This window comes from Chiloscyllium punctatum, chromosome 15, assembly GCF_047496795.1.
Source record: "Chiloscyllium punctatum isolate Juve2018m chromosome 15, sChiPun1.3, whole genome shotgun sequence".
NCBI classification, from domain to species: Eukaryota; Metazoa; Chordata; class Chondrichthyes; order Orectolobiformes; family Hemiscylliidae; genus Chiloscyllium; species Chiloscyllium punctatum.
This window is the reverse complement of record NC_092753.1, coordinates 54,673,618-54,679,617: the sequence shown is the minus strand read 5'-3', so window position 1 is coordinate 54,679,617 and position 6,000 is coordinate 54,673,618.

Here is a 6,000-nt window from a genome sequence, read left to right as displayed (position 1 = left end):
GGAGTTGAAATGTTGGGCCACAGGGCAGTGTGGTTGATTGATGCGGGTATCCCAGAGATGTTCCCTAAAGCGCTCTGCTAGGAGGGGTCCAGTCTCCCCAATGTAGAGGAGACCACATCGGGAGCAACGGATACAATAAATAATATTAGTGGCTGTGCAAGTAAAACTTTGATGGATGTGGAAGGCTCCTTTAGGGCCTTGGATGGAGGTGAGGGAGGAGGTGTGGGCACAGGTTTTGCAATTCCTGCGGTGGCAGAGGAAGGTGCCAGGATGGGAGAGTGGGTTGTAGAAGGGACGTGGTCCTGACCAGGTAGTCATGGAGGGAACGGTCTTTGCGGAAGGCAGAAAGGGGTGGGGAGGGAAATATATCCCTGGTAGTGGGGTCTGTTTGGAGGTGGTGGAAATGTTGATGGATGATTTGGTTTATGCGAAGGTTGGTAGGGTGGAAGGTGAGCATCAGGGGCGTTCTGTCCTTGTTACAGGTGGAGGGGTGGGGTCTGAGGGCGGAGGTGCGGGATGTGGACGAGATGCGTTGGAGGGCATCTTTAACCACGTGGGAAGGGAAATTGCGGTCTCTAAAGAAGGAGGCCATCTGGTGCTTTCTGTGGTGGTAACAGCTAAGACAGCAGACAATACCTCAAGTTCCTCAGGAGGCTAAGGAAATTTGGCATGTCCATAAGCACTCTTACCAATTTTTATAGATACACCAGAAAAGCATCCTAGGTGGATGCATCACAGCTTGGTATGGCAACTGCTCTACCCAAGAAACTACAGAGAATCATAAACACAGCCCACACCACCACACAATCCAGCCTTCCATCCATTGATCCTATCTATACTTCCTGCTGCCTCAGGCAGAGGTTAGAGAAGTTTGAATACACATACGAAAAGATTCAAGAATGGCTTTTTCCCTGCTGTTATCAGACTCCATAAAGGACCTCACAAATGTTAATTCTGATCTCTCTCTCTCTCTCTCTCTCTCTCTGTGTGGCTATAACACTGTATTATGCACTCTCTTCTGCTACCCTGATGCACTTTGTATGGTGCAATCTGCTTGTATAACATGCAAAGCAACACTTCTCACTGTATCTCTGCATATATGACAACAATAAATCAATGATATCTAGGGAAGAAACCATGTCCTGGGATGTCCAATTGTTTTATGCACTTTATCAAATCAATGGTACGATTTGTCCTACCTGTACTCGTAGATAATAAAGAAATGGCAGATAAAACTAACAAATACTTTCCTCGATCTTCACAATGGAAAATACAAAAAAAAATTCCAGTATTTATTACAAATCAGGAGGTTGAAGGGACAGAGGAACTCCGTGAAATGACCTTCACTAGGAAAGCAACACTGAGCAAACCAATAGAGCTGTGAGCTGATAAGTCCCTCAGTCCTGATAGGCTTCATCTACAATCTTACAAGAGGCTGCCAATGAGGTATTTTTTTCCAATTTTCCAAAATTTGCCAGATTCCAAGGGAATTCCATCAGAACGTAACAAATATGCCACCCTCAGTGAAGAGGGTTAGGAGGCTAAAACAGGAGACAATTGGTCTGTTAACCTGATGTCTGTTACAGTATAGGGAAGGTTTTAGAATCAATCATTAAAGAGATTAAAGCTGGACACTTTGGAAAGTTCATGGTAATTGGGAAGAGTCAGTGTAGTTTTACGAAAAGGTAATTGTGCTTAAGAAAATTATTGGAGTTCTTTTAAAGACTAACTTACATGTTGGATAAAGGGGGGCATGTATACTTGGTTTTCCAGAAGACTTTTGACAAGGTACTACATAAATGCACAAATTAGGAGCTCATGATCAAAGAGGTGAAATATTAATATGGAGATAAGATTAGCCGGCTGTCAGAAAACAGAGTATAGATAGCTCAAAATTTTTCTGATTGGTAGGGTGTGATGAGTGCAGTCATAGAGTCATAGAGATGTACAGCATGGAAACAGACCCTTCTGTCTAACCCGTCCATACCGACCAGATATCCCAACCCAATCTAGTCCCACCTACCAGTACCCGGCCCATATCCCTCCAAACCCTTCTTATTCATATACCCATCCAAATGCCTCTTAAATGTTGCAATTGTACCAGCCCCCACCACTTCCTCTGGCAGCTCATTCCATACACGTACCACCCTCTGCGTGAAAAAGTTGCCCCTCAGGTCTCTTTTATATCTTTCCCCTCTCACCCTAAACCTATGCCCTCTAGTTCTGGACTCCCCGACCCCAGGGAAGTGACTTTGTCTATTTATCCTATCCATGCTCCTCATAATTTTATAAGCCTCTATAAGGTCACCCCTCAGCCTCCGGCGCTCCAGGGAAAACAGCTCCAGCCAGTTCAGCCTCTCCCTATAGCAGTCCCATTGGAATCTGGGCTGTTTTACAATTCATATCAATGACTTCAGCTGAATAGCCTTCTTCTGCTCCTAATTGTTATAATAATAAATATTTATCAACACAACATCACTGAATTAAAGATTGAAGATAAGACCTAGTGTCAATTCAGAAAATATGTTGAGAAATTTAGATATGATATCCCTCCCCTCACTGAACATTATTGAGGTTACCATAACAAATTAAGCAATCTGGACATGTGCTCTATAAACTGGGGCAATGAAACACTAAGATTCTGAAAGATTTACAGCGAATACAAACACAAGTTAGTGGGAAAGAATTTAAAACTATTGTTGAAATTCATCCCTGGCTTCACATTATTTCTCATTTTCCTAATGTTACACAATTGATCAATTTATTCTACTTAATATCTATACATTGTGCTGAGTGATTCCAAGCTTTGCTTATACATATATTTACTGTAATTCTAAGGTCACAGACATAATCCGGGAGCTCAAAAGCATTGACAATAAAGCTCCTTATAATACCAGCCTCTGATTAGATGCTGGACCTTTTTTTTAGACAAAGAGCCTGAGAACTGTAAGATAAAGCAGCTTAAAGATTTTTATTTGATCTCAACCCAAATTTGTGTTTCAGTCTGCCTACTCAAGGGTTGGATGGGAATTTATAACTCATCAGACATGCAATGAGCAATCATGCCATGGGCTAAATGGATGCAGTGGGAGGTCCAGATTGTTTTTCTGATTGGCTTGATCCAAGCCCCTGACTCATTGTAACTTGGAGCCAAAATACAGCAAACTCCTACGCAGTCTAGGTACATATAAAAAGTATACAACATGCATACCATTAAAGACACTTATGGCACAGTGATTATGTTCCCACCTCTGAGCCAGGAAGTCTAGGTTCAAGTCCCACCTGCTCCATCTTTGAACAGGTTAAATAGAAAATATATGCATACTATTACCAAAAAGATGGAGTTTAAGCTTATTATAAATGTAAACAAGTTAGGCTTTGTTTTAAAAATGTATTTATCAGTCTTGCAGATTGTGTCACTTAAGCACAGTTAAGTGAGAGTGTGGATGACTATAGTCATGTCATACTTCCTCTGTACAAGACAATAGTTTTGTTTAGAAACCTAATAAATAATTAAAAGCAACCTGTACTTCCTTTAGGGGATTCATCATTCACCATGTGGAATGACTGCCAAGATTACACTCCCAAGGAGATAAGCAGTTGCTATGGGCAGAACATTCATGACTGTGACTGGTTCAGCTCATGGTATTTTTTATTAGTGTTGAGAGAAACTACGCTGTGTGACAAAGATCCTGCCATACTCTAATTGCTCAAACTGCTGTGTGTCATTAAGTAGGATGGTATACCAGCTTCTCTTCCATATGTGTATTGTCTGCATAAAACTAACTGGGATACATCTTCATTCTAAAACAAACTATGCATATAATGTCTCATGGGCTGAATAAAAAATACATTAAACCTTTTTGTGATAAGTCATTGCATTTTACTATCTCTCTTCTAATTAATAAGTTAAATCAAAGACCTCTAGATTGATCCTCCCCCCGAATGTTACAGTCACAGTCTTTTGAAATATCTTCTTCGGATTCGAAGTGTAAAGCTTGTGATGCTGCAGAATTGCAATGTGATGGAGCATCAATGTATGGTGCAGTTTGCAGAAACAGTGTAGATTCAGTTGATAATCTATAGAAATGCCTAGTAATCAATACATGGAATCCTCTGTATCTGCGAAATCACAAATTCATCTATCTGCGCTAAAAAATAAGTCACATCAAAAATCAACATTCACTGGCAAAAATCGTGTATCGGTATCCACACCAGCAAATTTCATCATTTGCAAGGGGTCCACAGCAGTCTTGCACTCATTATCACCAGCTACACATTGATTGTTGATGCAATGCAGAACGTTCTGATGTTCCAACTGAGCATTTGAAGAACTGGTACCTTCTCTCTTTTTGTTTGTTTGATTGATGGAATGGATTCCACAAACGCATATGGCAGAGACTCTATGCTCTAAGAACCCATGGAAGCAGATGGACTGTGGTGGGTTAACACTTTGGTGATCAGGGGTTACCTGACTTGAGTTGATGGTAACTGACCAATGGGTCACAATAGTCCCTCTGAATAGAGACAGCCCAAAGATGTTGAATGAGTTGGGCTTATTACTTGTAACTGTTATCACCCGTGTTGTGTCAACATTCTGTGGCAACATTGCAGTGTTCTGTCCAAGTTATTGGTCTAGAAAAAATTATGAAAATGCTGGGCTGCTCAAACATCAGACACCCTCTCCTGATCTCTCAGAAATACAAGACGTAAGGTTCGGCAGTGGCTTGATTCCAAAAGTTACCAGAAAGGTGACAGCAGTCTGCCTTTAGACTTGACTGCAGATACTTTTTTTGTCAGGGTTTACACCCTTAGACTACATCCTTCCTGAGATATCCACAAGAAAATGGAGTTATTTGCCCATAGCTCGGAGTTTAGACTACTGCATATCTGTGTCTAAACTTCCTCAGGCTTGTTTTCAAGCTTGACCATTATGGCAGCTGAAGCAGTTTTCAATGAGTTGTTCTCAAAGAGCTTTAACTGCAACAGATATTTGGGCCCTCTTCATCATTAATTGCTCTCTTTAAGAAGAATTAAGAAGAAGCAAGTCAATAAAGGACAAAAACAACTTTGAAAATGCCATGGACAGTAAATATGACAAGAAGTGACAGATTGTTATATTTTCTGCATATTGCAGCAACACTGAAGAAGAATGACCACAAGGTGGCAGTTTGAAGACCACTTGGTGCAATGAGAAAAAAAATCAAACCTTTACCTTTTGGCACTAAATATATGTTTTTAAAATAACCACTACAATAAGCATGATCTAAGTAATCTTCAAAGATCTAAACACATGATGATTCTGTTTTTTGTGTCCTGACTGCTCCAATAGGCTCTGATTTCCAGAGCTAGGCTCCAAGTCTCTAAGAAAACCATACTTGAAACATGGCTTGGTCAATATACCAGAGGAAGCTATTGGTGACTAATCACATGTTAAAGTTTTGCATCCTGAGTAATTTGTCAGAATAGTGTTGATAGCACATCTTTTCTTACAGGACAGCACTGAAGGCAAGGATGAAATGCTGAGGTTAAAAAAGTCAAAATAATGTTATTTTTTTTTATTCACTCATGGTTTGTGGGCATTGCTAGCTGGACCAGCATTTATTGCCCATCCCTACTGTTATGACATGGACACAGACAATTGAACCAATTCAGTTTTCTATCTTAACATTTGTGATGCAGGAAAATGAAACCCTCAAAATTGACCCCAATGGCTTCTATCCAGACCTTTTGAATAATCAATTCCAGACTCTGCAAATAATCATTTTTTGACATCAGGTCTGTAGCTTAAACAAAAGACTTTACAATTTATTAACAATACATGAATTTGAGCAGAGCAAAAATTAAACAAAGTAATCCAGATGGTCGAAGCTATAAACCTAAACCTTTGTCTTCAGCCCCATTCACACAAAAGACAAACAAACATACACAGTTAAGGGAGAAAGAAAATAACAACATTGAGGGAGGATTCTGGGTAATCCAAGATGGATGGTGGGAACA